The sequence below is a fragment of the Lissotriton vulgaris genome, chromosome 4_1 (assembly GCF_964263255.1).
Source record: "Lissotriton vulgaris chromosome 4_1, aLisVul1.2, whole genome shotgun sequence".
Taxonomy (NCBI): Eukaryota; Metazoa; Chordata; class Amphibia; order Caudata; family Salamandridae; genus Lissotriton; species Lissotriton vulgaris.
In genome coordinates, this window is record NC_141691.1 from 672,722,755 (window position 1) to 672,741,384 (window position 18,630).

Here is an 18,630-nt window from a genome sequence, read left to right on the forward strand (position 1 = left end):
CACATCATCTGCGTACACTATTTTATCTGTAAGACCTGGGGATCATCGAAAGCCCTAGAGCTGGGCGTCTATACGCACCGACGCCGCTAAAGGCTCCATAGCCAGCGCGAACAGGTACTGGGAGAGGACACCCCTGTCGCTTACCCCTCTGAGCCGAGAAACTGCCCCTCCAACACGCACGGAAGCAGTGAGGTCAGTGTACAACAGCTGTACGTAGGCCAGAAAGCGAGGACCCAAGTTGAGGCGCCGTAACAGGGCGAACAAATACGTCCAGCTTAATGAATCGAATGCACGATCCATAACCGCCAATAATAATGCAGCCTGCTCACCCAGATTCCTCCAGGCAGAGATCGCCACCTGGGCCCGCCTGATATTGTGCCGGGTCGCCCTCCAGGACATGAAGCCCGCCTGGTCCGGATGGACCAGATTAGCAATGTAGGGCTTAAGCCTGTTAGCTAGGGCTTTGGCCAAAACCTTGGCCTCCGAGTTAAGTAACGATATCGGGCGGTAAGATGCATGGCTCCCCGGGGGCCGGCCCGGCTTCAAAAAGACCACTATCTCGGTGTGTCTCCAGTCCGGCGGGAACACCCCACTCTCCCGCGCCTCCTCGATCACCGGACGCAGACGGGGACCCAGCTGCACATGAAATCTCTTAAAGAATTCGCAGGGGAACCCGTTGGGGCCCGGCGCCTTACCAGGGTTGAGTTCGCCCAAGGCCGTGCCCAGCTCCTCATCCGTTAGAGGCTTGTCCAGCAGGTCCCGTGCCTCGTCGGGGACCGACCGCGGTGGGAGATCTATGAACCGCTGAACGACCTCAGCCGACAGACACTCCTGAGGAGCGTATAACCCCCTGATAGTGTGTGGCTAAGCTCTCCGCGATAGCAGAGGGCTCAGAAATCTGCGATCCCGCCGACTCCAACAACTGGGGCAGCGGCTGGGCATGAAGAGCGCCCTGACATAGGCAGTGTATCATCTTACAGGATTTGTCCCCCATTGATACACCCGACTACGGGTAGCCATCCAGGCCTTTCGTGCCTCATCAAGTAGGACCGCTGCGTACTGCTGCTGGGCCAAGACCAACTGCCGCCCTATAGATCTACCACCCTCCTCCCTACTCCTGCGTTCAGCTCCGCCTCCTGCCGCACCAGCTCCTGCCTCCTCTCCGCCTGGGCTGCCGCGCACCAGGAGATATCAACCCCGCAGGGTAGGTTTAAGGGCCTCCCAAAGGGTCGTCGGGGAGTCAACTGAGTCATGGTTGGTAGTCAAGTAATGGTCAATTTCCCGAGACATATGCTCCCTATAGTCAGTCTGTAGCACGTGCCATCCAGACATGCGCCATCGAAATGGGTGCCTGGCAGGGCCTACACAAAAAGTAAGGGCCACTTGTGAATGATCGGACAGAGCCCTCGGTAGGATGTCCGAGGACACTATCCTCTGGGCCAGTCCCCTGGGGACAAATAAGTAATCTAGCCTGGAAAACGAGCCATGCACCGAGGAGAAATAAGTGTACTCTCTGCGCACGCCATGCCTATGCCTCCAGACGTCCACCCAGTCTAGTCCTGTGGCGAGGGCACGGAGCCTGGTGGGGGGGTCCTCCACGTCCTCGCCCACGTCAGTCACCCCCCTCCGCCACCGGTCCATACGTAGGTCCATCACGTCATTCCAATCCCCCCCCAACTATAGCAAGGGTATCCGGCATTAGTCTCCAGAGAGACATGACCTTCTCCACCTTGGACCACTGCAGCGGTGGTGGGGCGTATATGCTGCCAAGTGTCACCCCCGTCTCCCCCAACCCTCCCCTGGACAAAGATGTATCTGCCCTGAGGGTCGGACCAACTCTGTTTGTGTGTAAAGGAAATTCTGCGATGTATGAGGACAGCAACCCCCCGGGAGCCCCTTGTGAAACCTGCATGATAGGCATGTGTGTATCCATAACGTTGTAGGCAGAGCGCTTTTGTACCTAATAGGTGGGTCTCCTGAAGCAGCAGAGCATCTATCCTGGCCCTCTTGGCATACCGGAGGACCGCCCCCGCTTCACCTTATCTAGCACCCCCGCACATTCCAACTCAAGATACGTAGTGTGCCTGGAGCTACCCGCCCCCCATCCTGAACCATGGACATTTGAAGAAGGTACTGTATGGGCCGCGGAGGCCCCGACGCTCCAGCATGCAAACATCCTAGTATACAGGCAGAAACACATTAAGCGCAACCAAAGCCCCCCCTTCCCAAAACAACCACCAAAACCCCTTCCATCCCAAAACAACAACCAACACCCCCCACCCTGCACCTCCCAACACGGAAGCACCTTCCTCAGTCGGATCGCGGCCTGGCCCCCAACGGGGACCGAGAGCCACCCCTTCCAATGAATCCCCTGAACATACCCCATAACTAGGGAATCGCCATCCCTACCCACCCACTCTTAAAGGGCAGGTGTCCAGCCCAATACAGGGCACCTGAGCATTCCAAGAACAGATATAGGGTTCAGTGTGAAAGTCGCATTCTTCATTTCACCCCACTCTGCAGTCCCTGCTCCGGACCGGGTTGCGGAGACGCAGACCGCGCACGAGATGCATGGCCAGACCTCGACCTTCTACGACGCCTTTGTTGACTTCTCAGTCCCTCACGGACCACTCCACTTGAGGAAAGAGTCAGTCTCCTCCCAAGGGCGCATTAACCCTGATCTTCACTGTCTCGTCCGTCGATTGAAACACATCCTCCGGGGAGTCCAAGAACAGCGTGCAAGACTTGTAGATGACACGCAGCCTCGCGGGATAGAGCCAGGCGTACTAAAGTTTGAGGCCACAGAGACGTGCCTTGGCTGCTAGGAACGATTGCCACTGTTGTTGAACCATCCTCGTGCAGCCCGGGAAGATGAGGATAGTGGCATTGCCAAGCATAAGCGGGGCCCTCACTCTCGCTTGTCTAAGGATAGCGTCCCGGTCAGAGTATTTTAAGAATCTGGCGATGATCGGCTTTGGGCGCGAACCAACAGGAGGCTTCTACATGAGGGCCCGCTCCACAACAAAACAGCGGGAAAGAGTGTCCGGGGGGAGCCAGCCCTCCAGCCATTGGGCCAAGAAACGTTCCACATTGTCCCCCTCGCAACCCTCTGGAAAACCCACAAAGCGTAAGTTGTGGGTTTTCAGAGAGCAGAGGCAGGAGAAGAGTTGCTGGGCTAGGCGCCAGGCCACCCCTGCACCAGCCCAGGAAGGTGAATCCCCAAGGCCTCCTGCGAGCTCCTTGCACAGGACTCCACCGACCACCTCCCGGGCCCGACCTGACCCCGAGCCTCACAACCAGGGGGCAGAAAGCATAGTCTAGGTGGTAAAGCATAGGCCGGTCCGCCAGCGGGCAGTGCCCACACGGTCGATCCACAGGGCCCCCAATCCAAGTCACAGGCAAAGAGTGCCGCTGCTGACCACGGCGTAGCCCCAGAGGGGCCCCCAGCACGGACGCCACTCCGCTGGCCCTTGGGACCAGCACACGACTCCCACCGGGGCCTGATCCGGCCTCCGAGCTTCCCAACCTCTTGGGGGACTCAGCCCAGGAAGACCACACCGACCACGGCGGATACGGGGGTCCCCAAGCGCCCCTCTACCTCCTCCAGGCAGGCTCCACTCACCGCAATGGGCACGGTGGAAACAGCCACTCCTTATCACTCCTGCCCAGCCCGGTCAGATGCAGCGGGCCCCCGAACACCCCCTCATCCACGGGGCGGTCCCCACCGACCAGCAGAGCCCCAGGATCGTCTGTCCGCAGGCCCCCACTAAGGAGCCTGGAGGTCCCAAAATGGCGGCTGCTCCCGCTGACCGCCTCGGGAGCCGGTCACTCCGCTGCCCCGCCGGGCGCCGCGGCTCCTTTCTCCGCTCCCCGGGGGCCTTCACAGGCCCGCCAGCCCCAGGATGAAGGTGCGCTCAGCTCCGCTGCGCTGCGAGGGAGCCGCGCTCTGTCCACCACCGCCTCTCCAGCTCTCAGCCGCCACCAGCCAAACGCACCCCGCCCGGGGAGCGCCAAACTCGAGGCCCCGGTCCCAGGCCCAGCAGGGCCCAGTAGGCCCCTCCACCTCGTCGGGCTGGCGCTTGCCCTACGGAGCCGCCACAGCCGCTGCCGAATGATACCCCCGGAGCGGGGCAATGTGCTGCAACGCTGGGTGCCCTCGGGAATGCTCATGGCCAAGATATGCTGGTAGGATAATCGCCGGCTGGTCGGAGCTCACGCTCTACACGACCGCCATGATCGCTGGCTAAGCCACGCCCGAGAGTACTTTTTTTAAGCACAAAGGGTATTTGCCCTATGTTCTCAGTGATATAAATTGGGACCCAAGAATGTATTGCATATCTTCTCAGGACAACCTTGCAACCCTCTGAGTCACTCCCTGGGGATTTTGGGAGAACAGTGGAAAAAAATGTGGGTATTTTCTTTCTGTGGATCTGAGGCTTTTGGTTGCTCCAATTGCTATGCCTTCTGATGCAGCAACTTTACGTGCTTTGGCTCAGTGCCTAAGGTGAAGTATGTTTGTTCTCGTCCTTCCACTGAGTGGACACTGATGTTGATGGTGACATTGACCATGGAGTCGAAGGGAGAAGATATGCATGTGGCAAAGGAAAAAGTCAGGGCTAAATTCAATAATGAACAATTAGGTGAACACCTTTCAAGGTCCGAAATGTCTGTTTCAGGTGCCTTGGCTATGGAAGATAAGGGCTATGGATGCACAGAGAAGAAAGACTAAGAGTTATTCACCTCCTGCCTCCTTATAATATCAATGTGGGCATGTATTTGGGCTTACTTGCCAGTAGCCTAAATACTTGTTGAAGGGGACACATTTTCTACCACTCTGACCCTGCCTTTTGGCTGTCTCCTCTTTAATAGCAGCTGTTCACAAGGGGTGAAGGCCTTGGCTCTTACCTTGCCCACCTGTGAAATGAAGTCACACTTTGACAAATCTTACAGCGCTTCTCGGTTTTCAGCAAACCTTTGCTCCCATTTAACAAAACTTTCCTAGACCCCATAATTTCTGTATTGGAGAGACCCTCGTTGGCTGAGATAATCACTGGCAGTATGCCATAGGCAAATTCCAGGCGACCTGAACTTTTTGTCCTCCATCTAGTCACTGGATAGGCTGAAATTGAACAACTTTCCTACAGCCACTTCGGATGGGATACTGTGAACATCTACACACTGGGTTGCAAAGATTTGCTTCCTATATATACCTTTAGCCACCTGCCTTTGCGCTGCTCTGTCGCTACCTTACAGGGACTGGTGAAACCTGCACTCGTCAGCTTGCTAAAGGACTTTCAGTCCTTCTGTGACCTAGTGAGTGGTAGTCTGGGCCTCATAAAAAAAAGATCCTATAATGCGGCTTAGACTTTCCAGATACTGTTGCCATGTCTGTGGGTATGACTATCACTGTCATACTGTGCATATTTCCTTTATTGACATTGCCTAGGAGTTTTTGTTACTACGGCCGATTAGATTCACGGTAAAAGCCGTATCTGGATGAAAATTCCTGGGCTTGGATTGCGGGATCTCTAAACAGGAATAAGTTGGGCAAAGATTTGAAACTGCCTTTTTAGCGCTAGGCATGTTATTACGTCATGGAACATTGCGGGAAAGACAACTGAAAAATTGCTTTTTATTCTGGAACATCCACCGTCTATCATATTACTCCAAGAAACATGTTCCACGATAACTTTCGCGCAAAATGTGCTGCCTTCTCCCAAACTAAGTGTAATCAGGCGCTCGTTACAGAGGGTAACCCAGCTGGGGGGGGAGTCAACACTAATTTCGACCAGCGTATCACGGAGGCCCTAGACCGTGTGGCCCCGCTCAGCTTGGCGAGAGCGGGGGCCGTGTTCAGAGAACGGCGCCATGGTACAGTGAGGAGGTGCGAGCGGCTAAGGTCGCATGCAAACGCCCAGAGAGACAGTGGAGGATATGATAGCCTTCACCATTCAGAGTACGCAGCTAGCAGACGCATCTACCACAGATTGATTAGGAAGGCTAAAACAACGTATTTTGCCGCCAGGATTATAGAAGCAGAAAATTCCACAAAGGAACTGTTCTTAATCTATAAATCTCTCTCGGCTGGAAAGCCCATGTCAGTCCCTGAAGAACTTTGTTCGGTGGATAGCTGCAATCGAATAGCAGAGTTTTTCGCTAATAAGGTAGCTAAGATCTACTCTGCCGTCCCTAACCAAGCTAGCGAAAGCCTTGATCTCAAGGTGACAGCTGAGGTGAGGGGGGGATCAAAGGCTGACCACATTCATTACTCCGCCGACTGAGGCACTCATCCAATTCTGTGGATCCATAAAGTCAGGCTCTCCTAGGGACCCCACCACACCCAAACGGCTGATGGGCAGTCTGCCGGTACTAGAGCCCTACATTCGTCATCTACTGGACACCTCTTTTGAGACCCAGACTGTACCTATTGCCTGGAAACGGGCGGTGGTACTCCCCCCTGCAGAAAAAGCCCAATATCAGTTTTGAAAAAGTAGAAAATCTCCGTCCCATCTCTCTCCTGCCATATATGGCGAAGGTTGCGGAGAAAATTGCGAATCTTCAACTGATGAATTTCGTGGAAGAGGCCTCTCTGCTCCACGATTCTCAGTTTGGCTTCCGCCCGCGACATTCGACGGAGTCAGCAATTCTTATGGCAGTAGAGGCTTTACGACAGGGTGTGGATGAGGGCCAGACTACGGCCCTGATCCTTCTGGACCTAAGCGCAGCATTCGACACTGTAGCACATCCCATCTTGCTACAGTGTCTGAATGAAGGAGGGGTATCGGGAGCTGCGCTTGGATGGATCCAGTCCTTCCTGGCAAACAGATGTTTTCAAGTCCGTCTGGGAGACTGCTACTCCAGGGAGATAAGCTTGGGCCAGGGCGTGCCACAGGGCTCGTCCCTGAGCCCAACCTTGTTCAATCTTTGTCTCCCCGCTGGCGGCAATTGTTGAAAGACATGGTCTGCGCCTAGTGTCCTATGCCGACGACACGCAGTTGGTCATCTCCCTCTCACGTATGCCTGGTCTTGCGGCGGACATTTTCAGAGTTTGTATGCAAGAACTGGCAACCTGGATGTCCGCCAACTGTTTGAAGCTAAACGGTAGCAAGACCGAGGTACTCGTGGTGGGGGGTGGGCCATCGGTCTGGTCGTCGGCATGGTGGCCTCCTTGCCTGGGAGAAACCCCAGTCCCCTGTCAGGAAGCAAGGAATCTTGGAGTGTGGCTCGGCGTTGACCTGGCCTTTGGCCCCCAGATTGGCCGGGTGGCAGGGGTATGCTTCGGTGTCCTGAAAACCTTAAGGAAGGTCTTAGACCTACTTCCTATCACAGCGCGCCGAACGCTGGTGCATGCCCTAGTCACATCGCGCCTAGATTATGGCAACTTGCTGTATCTGGGGGCCACGGGAAAGGCCATAGGCCGCCTTCAGGTGCTGCAAAATGCAGCCGCTCGCTTAGTCCTGAGGCTCCCTAAGAGATCTCCCTCTAAAGCAGCGCTCCAGGCATTACACTGGCTCCCTGTTAAAAGAAGTGTGGAGTTTAAGGCTCTCTCTACGTGTCACCGCATCCTGAGCGGCAAAGCCCCTGCTCCGCTACAGAACTTGGTAACTCGCTATGAGCCTATGCGGGACCTACGCTCCTCCCGCACTGGGCTACTGAAGGTTCCAAAAATAAAGAAGGCCCGAATGGGGGGGCAGGTCTTTTAGATATCTGGCTGCCAAGCAATGGAATTCCCTACCTTTTGGAGTTACGTTTGGAGCCTTCGAAGTCCATTTTCAGGAAAAAACTTAACTCACTTATACGGGAGGTAGGCGACCATGAGGGCGGCTGGGACTGTTTACTCCACTTATCATAGCGCGGGGACACGCCTGTGCGCGTAACCAGGCGCTTTATAAACTTCCCTAATAATAATAATTCCGCTCTTTTTGCAAACTAAGACAAGAAGAAATAAGTAAATTGAAAAAACTATATCAACGGAAAAAGACGAAAGAAAGACAAGCTCTGAGAGATTGTGTCTGGGTAGACCTCCAACAAGCTGTAAAACACAATAACAAAGCATTCTGGAAAATAATCTCTGCGCAGATGGGGATACGTGAATCTGTCGAAGCGACTCCTGTATCCTCATCAGATTGGGAAAAGTATATCTTAAGGCTCTATAAATCCAACCGTCAAGACCTTTTATCCCCTGGACTGGATCGGGCGTCGATGAAACTTCTCAAACATAATACAATGGAAATCTCAGCCGCTCAGGTCTCTACTTGGATTTCCTCTGCCAGGTCCTCAGCTGCAATGGGTCCAGATAAGATTCCTATCAAAGTTTTACAAAAAAAACGCTGAAGACTGGGGAATATTTTTAGCCCCTCTTTTACAATATTGCCTGGAAAGTGGTGAAATTCCTGTATCTTGGCGAGGAAGCAAGGTTGTCCCTCTTTTAAAAAAAAAAAGGCGTCAGAACAAACCCTGCAAATTATAGACAAATAGCTCTCCTTGACGCCTCCGGTAAGATCTTTGCTGCCTGTATTTTGGAACACTTAAAAGACTGGGCTTTTTCCAGGAAAGTAGTCCCTATGTATCAGGCTGGGTTTCGCCCAAAACATTCTACATTGGACAATATTGCTGTGTTCCAAACTGTGCTTGATAAGTTTGTGAAGTCAAACGGCCACATTTTATATTGTGCTTTTATCGATTTCTCGACGGCGTTCGATAGTGTATATCGTCCGACACTATGGAGAAAATTGGCTAAATTAGGGATACCCAAAGATCTCTTAACAATAATAATCTCCCTTCATACATCTACGTGGTACAGAGTTCAATTGGGGCCCGAAAAAGGCCTAACCAAGCCCATCCCTTCGCGGAATGGGCTAAAACAAGGATGCTTACTAGCTCCCTTATTATTTTCTATTTACATCCGCGATCTCCCAGGGCGTCTCTCTCAAGTAAAAAATGTCCCCCCAAAATTAGCTCAAGTAGATATAATTTGCTTAATGTATGCACATGATATCGTAATTCTTGACCAGACCCTGATAGGTTTACAAAGATCTTTAAATGAACTAAATCTCTATGCAACCGAAAAATTCCTGATGCCAAATATTAATAAAACTAAAGCACTCCCCTTTAGTGGCAGAAGGAAGCCATCAACCTATACTTTGTCATTAGGAGACAAACCAATAGAGACTGCAAGTGAGTATGTGTATTTGGGTCGTACATTCACTTCTAACCTCCTAGATAAAGCCCACCTTTGCCATCTGAACCGGAAGGCAGATTCCCATGTTGGGGATTTACAGAGATTGTACCTTTCCACAGGAAGTAGTCACTTTACTTCAATGCTGGAAGTCTACAGTATGAAAATTTCTCCGATCTTATCATATGCCATGGAATATTCACAAATTAAAACATGGTAATCTCTAAAAGTAAAAGAAGGGATCATACTCCGTAAACTGATAAAAGTGGCACAGGCGGTCCAAGTTCAAGCCCTACGTCTCGAGCTATCAGTAACTGGAATCTTTGCCAGAGTAATAACTAACATTTTCAGGTGGGCCTACAATTTACTACATGCAGCCCCAGGTACCTTAAGATATTTGTTAAAATTGGAGACTTTTAGAGAGGAAGCATCTGGGTATACTTTTAATAAGAGTATGGTACAGGCCTTGGAGGTCTCGCAATGCACGGTTGCACTTTTACAAGAGTGGTCCCCAGCACACCTGAAATTGTTTTTAAAACATTTGGCCCCTAGAATCCGTTTTGAATCTGATAAAGATCACTGCTGTCAATTGAAGCATTATAAACGGTTTGCTGAACAAAAATAATTCAAAACTTCTGTCCCTTACTTGCTTTTTCAATGAGAGCACGGCGTAAGGCGGTGTATTTTACTTTTACGCTTGGGTATACTCCCTTTAGCCACTTTTTTAGCTAGCTGGGATGGTACTAATAACCCTAAAGGTTTATGTGAACTCTGCAAAGGTGGCCAACAAGACTTGTTCCACGTTTTTATTAATCTGTCCTAATGAGAGCATAGTTAAGGCCCGACGACGTTATATAATCACAATTCAATTAAAGTATAACGCTTTCTCTGCTCAAGATTTAATTACATTGTGTAACTTTCCGATTAATGAATATGTCTGTCATAATCTGTTTTTAAAAAGCTTTTTGAAGCTGTTTTAAGCAAGAAGTACAAATTCGAAGATTTTATTTTACCAAATTAATTCTAATGCTGTTTGAGTTGGTGGTTGAATATCGTCATTGACCGTTTCGTAGTGAGCCTAAAAAAGCAAAAGTGTTTAAACTAAGCATTTTTATGAGTATTTAAAATTATTCAAAATTTTGTAATTGTTGATCTCAGTTGAGGTCTGGATCAAATAAAGTTTACTGTACTTACTTATCACTGTGGCGACATGCTTGGATGTGTTTCATTGTTTTTTTTCTGGGAAAGACCATGCTAAGTTTATGGGCATGGCCTTTGACAAAGAACATCTATTCTAAAACAAAGCAGACTTTCAATGCTTCAAGAACAGCAGGACTTCAGGCCAAAACCTGGACTTCACCTCACTTTCCACCAACAATGTTAAATGTTTTGTGGTTAATCTAGGTCTGAGCTGTCCAAGACAGGTAACAGTCTTCGCTTGTCCAAATTCCTTGGCTCATATACATTTCTTTTCAAGGAATGAGTTAATCCACAAGACATTGGCCTCTGCCACGTCATCTCCTTTTGTATCCTATCACACTCTTTGTGTAAAAGAGACCAAACTTTTGTCAGGACCAATCAGAACAGCCTCACCCCCTAGAACCTTCCTGAGAGAGCGCAGAGCCTCAGATTTTTCTACCGCACGTTGTGCTAGGGAGTCTCCACTGAGCTCTGCTCAGTTTTCTCATTCTAACTGTTTATTTCTTCAAGTTTTCTACTTCAATCAGGACATGTCTGACAAGGAGAAGAAGGCCTTATTCAGGTCCTGTGCGTCTTGTGGAAAAAAGCGACTTTTTGTGGAAGATAAGCATGAAAGCTGTATCTATTGCTTATACCCTGACCACAAGGCCATAGACTGCAAAATTTGTAGAACCTTCTCTACTAAGACGCTTCGTGACAGAGACGGGCGACTTTTGACCTGGCTTCAAAAAATGAAGACTCGGAAGGAGGTTCTTTCATCGGATGAAGAGGATTCGACATCTCTGGCTTCCTCTCACAGATCCAAGAAGAGGGGTAGGTCTCTTCCTGGTTCTTATTCAGCTGAGCCCCCTTCTAAGGCCCCTCATAAGATCTCTGACAGGTCTGAGAGGGCTAGTCCCCTCAAATCTCCTCACGGAAGTGAAAAGGAGAGGCAGGGACAGGCTGCTGGATTAGTTACAGCCTCTTAGGACAAAAAGGAGGTTTCTATCACTTCTCCTCCGTCCAAAAAGGAAAGGACTGGTGACAAACACTCTACAGGTACTCCGGGGACCGTGCCTGAGAAAAAACAGCGTCCGTCGATGACAAAAACATCAGGTACTTCGACGACGATTACTTCTGTGAAAATTCCAGCTGCTTCCTTGGCTCCATCGACGGGCTCGTCGTCGCTAGCGGTTTCAGCGTCGAGGACTTCGTCGTCTTTCAAGGCTCCTGGTTCGTTGACGATAACTTCATCAACGTCGACGATGGTGGTCTCCGGAAAAGTGCTGTCGACGGCATCGTCGACGACGAAAACTACGTCGAAGACGACAACGACTTCGACGACAATGATGGTGACGACGACGAGTTCGTCTATGAGACCGTCGACGATCATCCCGTCGACGACGACCAAGACTCCGTCGACGAGGTCTTCTGTGCCGTCGACAATACCGTTGACGACCTCCGCACCGTCAACGACGGCTCCGTCGACGGGTCAAAAACTGTAATTTCCTCGGCAGAGAATGAAAATTACACCTGAAATGACATCTCCTCGACGAGTGTCGTCACATCTACCGACAATGCTTCTGGATGATGAGTCGGAGGAGGATGAGGAAAATGAAGGCCATTTTGGGGATGCCTACAGTCCCTCAGACTTAAATGTAAAATTGCAAGAGACTGACACAAAGGAATACTATGAGCAATGTGACCAACGAATGCATCAATATGTTCCACAAGGACTACGTCCACCTGGTTTAGGGCAGGACATGGTGGCTATGCCCGCCTCTTTAATTTCTGACCTGCAGTTGATGCTGCAGGACTATAGGAACAGGTTTCCTTCGGAACAGTCAATGCAATCTACGCAACCTCCACCTCAGGCGTTGCCGCAAGCGCAACCAGTTGTCGAACTTCCTCCGTCACAAGTGGTGTCTCTCACACCACCAAGGGTCATTTCCCGGACACCGGACACCGGATCCCGGACCCCCCAATACTGTTCAGCAGGATACATCTTCGGATGATGAGGTACAGGTGGATCCCTTGACTGATCCATTGCAGGACCCAGACTTGGATCAAGGGGACAGTGGGCTTCAAGATCCAGACGCCACTGGTCGGAATACTTCTATTTCCCCTCCAGTCGATATAGGGGGGTTCCATAACCTCATGGAGAGAGCTGCAAAGAGGTTTGGACTACCAATTTCGAAGGAAGAGTCTGAATGTTTCCTGTATGACTTTTAAGGATCAGTACAGAAGATCGGTCAAATCCATTCCTATTATTGAGCATGTGTGGGAGGAAGGTATGAAGATAATGCAAAATCTAGCCACTGTGATTCCGGGTCTCCCCAGGCTGGAAAAGAAGTATAAGGCTCCAGATGGCAGTCCAGCTTGTCTTCTTGGGCAGCCGAAGCCTGATTCGCTGATATCGCAGGCTGCTCAAAGCGAATCCAAGAACCCATCAACACCTTTGACTACGCCTCCGGACAAGGACGGTAGGTGCCTGGATAATGTGGGGAAGAGGTTTTCTTCCATGGCCAGCTTACTGGTTCGAGCAGCAAATGCTCTCGCCATTCTAGGCAGATACGATCGCCAGATGTGGTGTGACATGGAGCCGTTTGTGGAACAACTGCCAGAATCCGCGAGGGAAGAGGCACAGAGGGTGCTGATGGAGGGAGAAAAATCATCCTCCGAACTTATCGACTGTGCTATGGACATAGCGTCCACGGCTTTTCGAGCATTAGCAGGGTCAACTGTGCTACGTCGCCAAGGTTGGTTGAGAGCCACCTGGTTTCGTCAGGAGGTCCAAAATAAGATCCTGGACCTCCAATTTGATGGAGAGATGCTCTTTGGTAAGCATGTTGATGATGCCCTGCAGAATATAAAAAAGGATACGGACACGGCGAAGTCTTTGGGATCACTCAACTACCGTAAGGTCCCATTTAAAGGCGCTCGTGGCAGAGGTTTCTCTTCATATAGAGGCAACACCCAACAGAGAGATTCCTCTCAGTCTGCGCAATCTTATAAGACTCAATATTCAAATCAATGACACAGACAATCTGCGTCATACTCTCGCCAACCTCCGCGAGGACGTCGGAACCGTCAGGCACGTGACAATGCCAAGAGACAATAGCTGCCTCCTGGGTCTACCTACAGTTCCTCCCCTCCCAGTCACATCAGTGGGGGGCAGGATATCATTTTGTCTGAACAGCTGGAAGTGTATGAACAATATTCAGGACCCAATGGTCCGATGTTAGAGTGGCCATACGTTGGAATTCCAAGATCTTCCTCCAACAAGAGCTCCGGGCGCCACCCGCACAAAACATCTGGGACTGCTCCACCTCGAAGCCCACCAATTGTTCCTCAAGGGAGCAATAGAACCGGTACCTCTCTCTCAGAGGGGCAGAGGTTTTTTATTCCAGGTTCTTCCTGGTTCGGAAGACGACAGACTTGGCGCCCCATACTAGACCTACGAGAGCTCAACACTTCTCATCAAACTCTCTTTCAGTATGGTCACTCTACAAGAAATTCTTCCTCTTTTGAACCCAGGTGACTATTTGGCGTCTCTGGATTTAGAAGATGCGTATTTCCACATACCGATACACCCAGCTCACAGACCATATCTGCGATTCACAGTGGGCAAGAGCCAATTCCAATTCAAGGTGCTTCTGTTTGACCTTCGGTCTGCACCTCGGGTATTCACCAAAGTGTTGGCACCAGTAGCAGCTTTTCTACGAAAACAATCCCTGGAGGTTTACCCCTTATTTGGACGACTGGCTCGTCAAGGCTCCATCTTTCAAGGAAACCTCTCAAGCTGTTTCGACTTGCATTCAGTTGTTCAGTCACCTGGACCTTCAATTGAACAAACACAAGTCAGTTCTACGGCCCTCCAGATCCACAAGGTTCCTTGGGGCCATTTTAGACACGACGCAATGCACAGCTCGTCCTTCAGAAGAACGTCAACAGAAGTTGATCATATCGGCTCGCCAGCTGTTCCACAAGAAATGCCTTTCAGTCCGACAATACAAGTCCCTGCTCGGGTCAATGTCATCCTGCATACCATTAATACCACATTGCAGACTGCGAATGCATCCTCTGCAGGAAGAGCTAGACAAACAATGGTGCCAAGCAGAGGGATCATTCAACGACAAGGTGTTGGTGACACCAGAAATGAGAAAGGCATGCGAATGGTGGTAAGTTCAGGACAATATCGCACAGGGTCTGACGTTCAGAGCTTCACCATCCCCTCTGATCACGACAACGGATGCCTATTTGGAAGGCTGGGGAGTGGTGCTCCGAGAGCTTCAAGTCAGCGGGCACTGGAGTCCAGAGCAGAGTCAGTGCCATATAAATGTTTTGGAGCTAGCGGCCATTTGATTGGCTTTGCAGGCTTTCCTTCCCAGAGTCCGAAATCATACAGTGCTGGTCCGGACGGACAATACGACGGCCATGCACTACGTCAACAAGCAAGGAGGAACGAGATCGCAAACTCTGTCCAAAGAAGCTCAGAGGATCTGGGATTGCGCGATTCTATACATCAGCTTGAGAGCCGAACATCTGGCAGGCTCTCTCAATGTCAAGGCGGATGCCCTGAGTCGCCAGACAGAAGTGAATCACGAATGGGAGTTGAATCGGTCCATTCTGGAGAGTGTGTTCTCGGTCTGGGGGACACCAACCATCGATCTTTTTGCCTCTCCGGTGAACTCCAAATGCCGGTTTTACGCAAGCAAAGTTCACCATCAGGGATCTCTGGGGAACGCCCATTCGATGGCCTGGTACAGCGCATTCTTTTCCGCTTTTCCGCCAATTCCCCTCATTCCTCGAGTACTCGGGAAAATGAAAGCGGAACCATGCAAGATGATTCTCATTGCACCAGCTTGGCCCCGGCAATTTTGGTACACAGAACTCCTTCTGCTCTCCCAAACTCTTCCAATTCGCTTGCGACCAATTCCTTCCCTATTGTCGAGGAATCAAGGACAAGTTTACCATCCGGATCCGAAATCACTGCACTTGACAGCGTGGCTCCTGAACACAGAGAGTTCCGTCATTTGAATCTCTCCCAGGAATGTAGAGAAGTTTTGTCCCAAGCTCGAGCACCGAGCACTAATAAAACTTACAAGGCTAAATGGAAGAGGTTCTGCCTGTGGTGTCAAAGACAAGATCTCCATCCTTACAAATCTTTGCCTCATCAACTTTTGCCATATATACTATAATTGGCAAAGTCTGGGTTGGCGCATTCATCTGTGAAGGTACATCTTGCAGCCATATCGAGGTTTAGGCGCAGTTCTTCAGGCCCTTCCTTATGGTCCTCTAGGATTATTAAACAATTCTTAAAAGGCTTGTTTCGAATGTATCCTCCTGTTCGCCCTCCTCCACCAGTTTGGCAACTCAATCTTGTCCTGGCTCAACTCATGAAAGCTCCGTTTGAGCCGGTGCACAAGGCGGACTTGAAATTCCTGTCTTGGAAACTTGCCCTCCTCTTAGCTCTAACATCAGTGAGAAGAGTTAGTGAGCTTCAAGCCCTCTCCATAGTGCATCCATTCCTGCAATTCAAAAAAGATGTGCTTATCCTTCGCATCAATCCGAAATTTATTCCGAAGGTGCGTCCGAGTTCCACTTGAATGAACCTTTGATTTTAACCCCTTCGCTGCTAGGCCTTTTCCCCTCCTGTGCTGAGCCCTTTTTTGGCAATTTGGGGTAGTGCGCGCTTAGGCCCCTGTAACTTTTTGACCACATAAGGTATCCACGCCAAATTTGCGTCCTTTTCTTCCAACATCATGTGGATTCCAAAGGCGCCCAGGGTTCGTGGATTCCCTTGGAGGGGTCCCAGAAAGTAACCAAAACATAGTGATTTTTTTTGTTCTTTCAGAAAAATGGGAAAAACGGGCTGCAAATGAAAGCCTCTGGGTTTTTCCCTGAAAAAGTTATCAAAAAAGGGTTTGTGGGGCTGAAATCTCCATTTTCATAGCTTTTAGGGAATGACAGTCTTTTGTCAGACAACCGACATTTTTCACACAGTATTGGCATTTTTCTGTGACATAGCCTATTTTTGCTATTTTTAGAGCTTTCCACCTCCTTCCAGTTAATGGTAGAAAAGAGTTTGAAAGCAATAATGGATCCTGGAATGCTGTACATTTTCGAAAAGTAGACAAAATTCTGAATTCAGAAAGGGGTCATTTGTCTAAATCCATGAAGGTTTCTTTATAGAAACTAACAGTTAAATATTGGAATAATTGAAAATTTGTTTAAAAAAAACAGCTTCTGTCTTAACGTTTTCACCTATAACTTTTTCTAATTTTGAGAGCTCTTGGAAAGCAATATACCGTTACATCCGTTAGACCTTTCTGGTTGTGGGGGATATATAGGACTTGTAGTGTCACCAAGAACCCGACGAACCCAGATCCAAAAACTGAGCAGCAACTTGCAATGGCATTTTTTCATTTACCGGGTATAGAGCACTTTGTTTTGGAAAATGTATACATGGAAAAATCTGTATGAAAGACACCTATGTATTTCTGAATTGGGTACAAATTATAGAGTTCAGAAACAGTATATAATTGCTAATTTTCAAAATTGGGAATACTCATACTAGCATGAGAATTATTGGTCATTTTTCAAAAATATTTTTTTTTAAACACAATGTCTTTCATTGAAAGGGAGAAATGCATGAAAGCTCAATTGGTAATAACAGTTAATTTACAAATCTGAATTACCCCAATTCTCCCGATAAAAACGGTACCTCACTTGTGTGGGTCGGCCTTGTACCTGCGACAGGAAACGGCGCAAAATGCAACGTGGTCACACCTAAATTTTGCAGTTACAAATTGACCCTTTTTTGGCAAAGTGCCTACCTGTAGTTTTTGCACCCTAGCTCTGCCGGCACCTAGGGAAACCTAGCAAACCTATACATTTTTGAAAACTAGACACCCAGGGGAATTCAGGATGGGTGACTCCTCTGCCTACCCCCAGGTTTTGTTACCCAGAATCCCTTGCAAAGCTAAGATTTTGACAAAAAGAACACATTTGTGGTGGAAAGTTCTGGAATCTGCGTTGATCAACAAATTTCCACCCACCCAGCGTTCCCCCATGTCTCCCGTAAAAAATGGTACCTCACTTGCGTGGGTAGGCATAGCGGCTGCGACATGAAACAGCGCAAAACGCAACATGGTCGCACCTCAATTTCCTAGTAAAATTTTGCACTTTTTGGACAAAAAGACTACCTTTAGTTTTTGCACCCTAGCTCTGCCAGCACCTAGGGAAACCTAGCAAACCTATACATTTTTGAAAACTAGACACCCAGGGGAATTCAGGATGGGGTGACTCCTCTGCCTACCCCCAGGTTATGTTACCCAGAATCCCTTGCAAAGCTAAGATTTTGACAAAAAAACACATTTTCCTGACATTTCTGTGGTGGAAAGTTCTGGAATCTGCGTGGATCAACAAATTTCCACCCACCCAGCGTTCCCCCATGTCTCCTGGAAAAAATGGTACCTCACTTGCGTGGGTAGGCATAGTGGCTGCGACATGAAACAGCGCAAAACGCAACATGGTCGCACCTCAATTTTCCAGTGAAATTTTGCGCTTTTTGGACAAAAAGACTACCTTTAGTTTTTGCGCCCTAGCTCTGCCAGCACCTAGGGAAACCTAGCAAACCTATACATTTTTTAAAAGTAGACACCCAGGAGAATTCAGGATGGGGTAACTCCTCTGCCTACCCCCAGGTTTTGTTACCCAGAATCCCTTGCAAAGCTAAGATTTTGACAAAAAACACATTTTCCTGACATTTCTGTTGAATGTCAATACCACCAGCTTTTGCAAGAGGGGTTACCTGGGTTTTTGGCCCTGTGCTAGACGGCCATCTAGGGAAACCTACCAAACCCACACATTTCTGAAAAGTAGACATCCGGGGGCTTCCAAGGAGGTATGGCTTGCGTGGATCCTCCAACGTTCCTTTACCCAGAATCCCTTGCAAACCTCAATTTTTGTTGAAAAAATCAATTTTTTCACGCTTTTTTTGTGTGGGAAAGCGTGGCGTCACTGGGCTCACACAAATTTCCGCCCACCCAGCGTTCCCCCAGGTCTCCCGATAAAAATGGTACCTCACTTGCGTGGGTAGGCATAGTGGCTGCAACAGGAAACGGTTCAAATCGTACGGTGGTGAATTTACAATACCCAATTGCAAAACAACCATGATTTTGGGGGGGGGGGGGGGGGGGCACCTGAGTTTTTGGCCCAGGGCTCTGTGGTATTCTTTGGAAAGTACCAAACCCAAACTTGTGTGGGTA

General features: G+C 49.4%; 1 protein-coding gene and 1 pseudogene across 2 annotated transcripts in view; both read left to right on the top strand.

Moving 5' to 3' along the window:
* Positions 1 to 18,630, top strand: part of PPP4R1 (protein phosphatase 4 regulatory subunit 1) — a 604,307-nt gene that overhangs the window by 128,856 nt on the left and 456,821 nt on the right. The window lies entirely within an intron of this gene.
* LOC147722424 (uncharacterized) lies at positions 10,909 to 13,478 on the top strand (annotated as a pseudogene).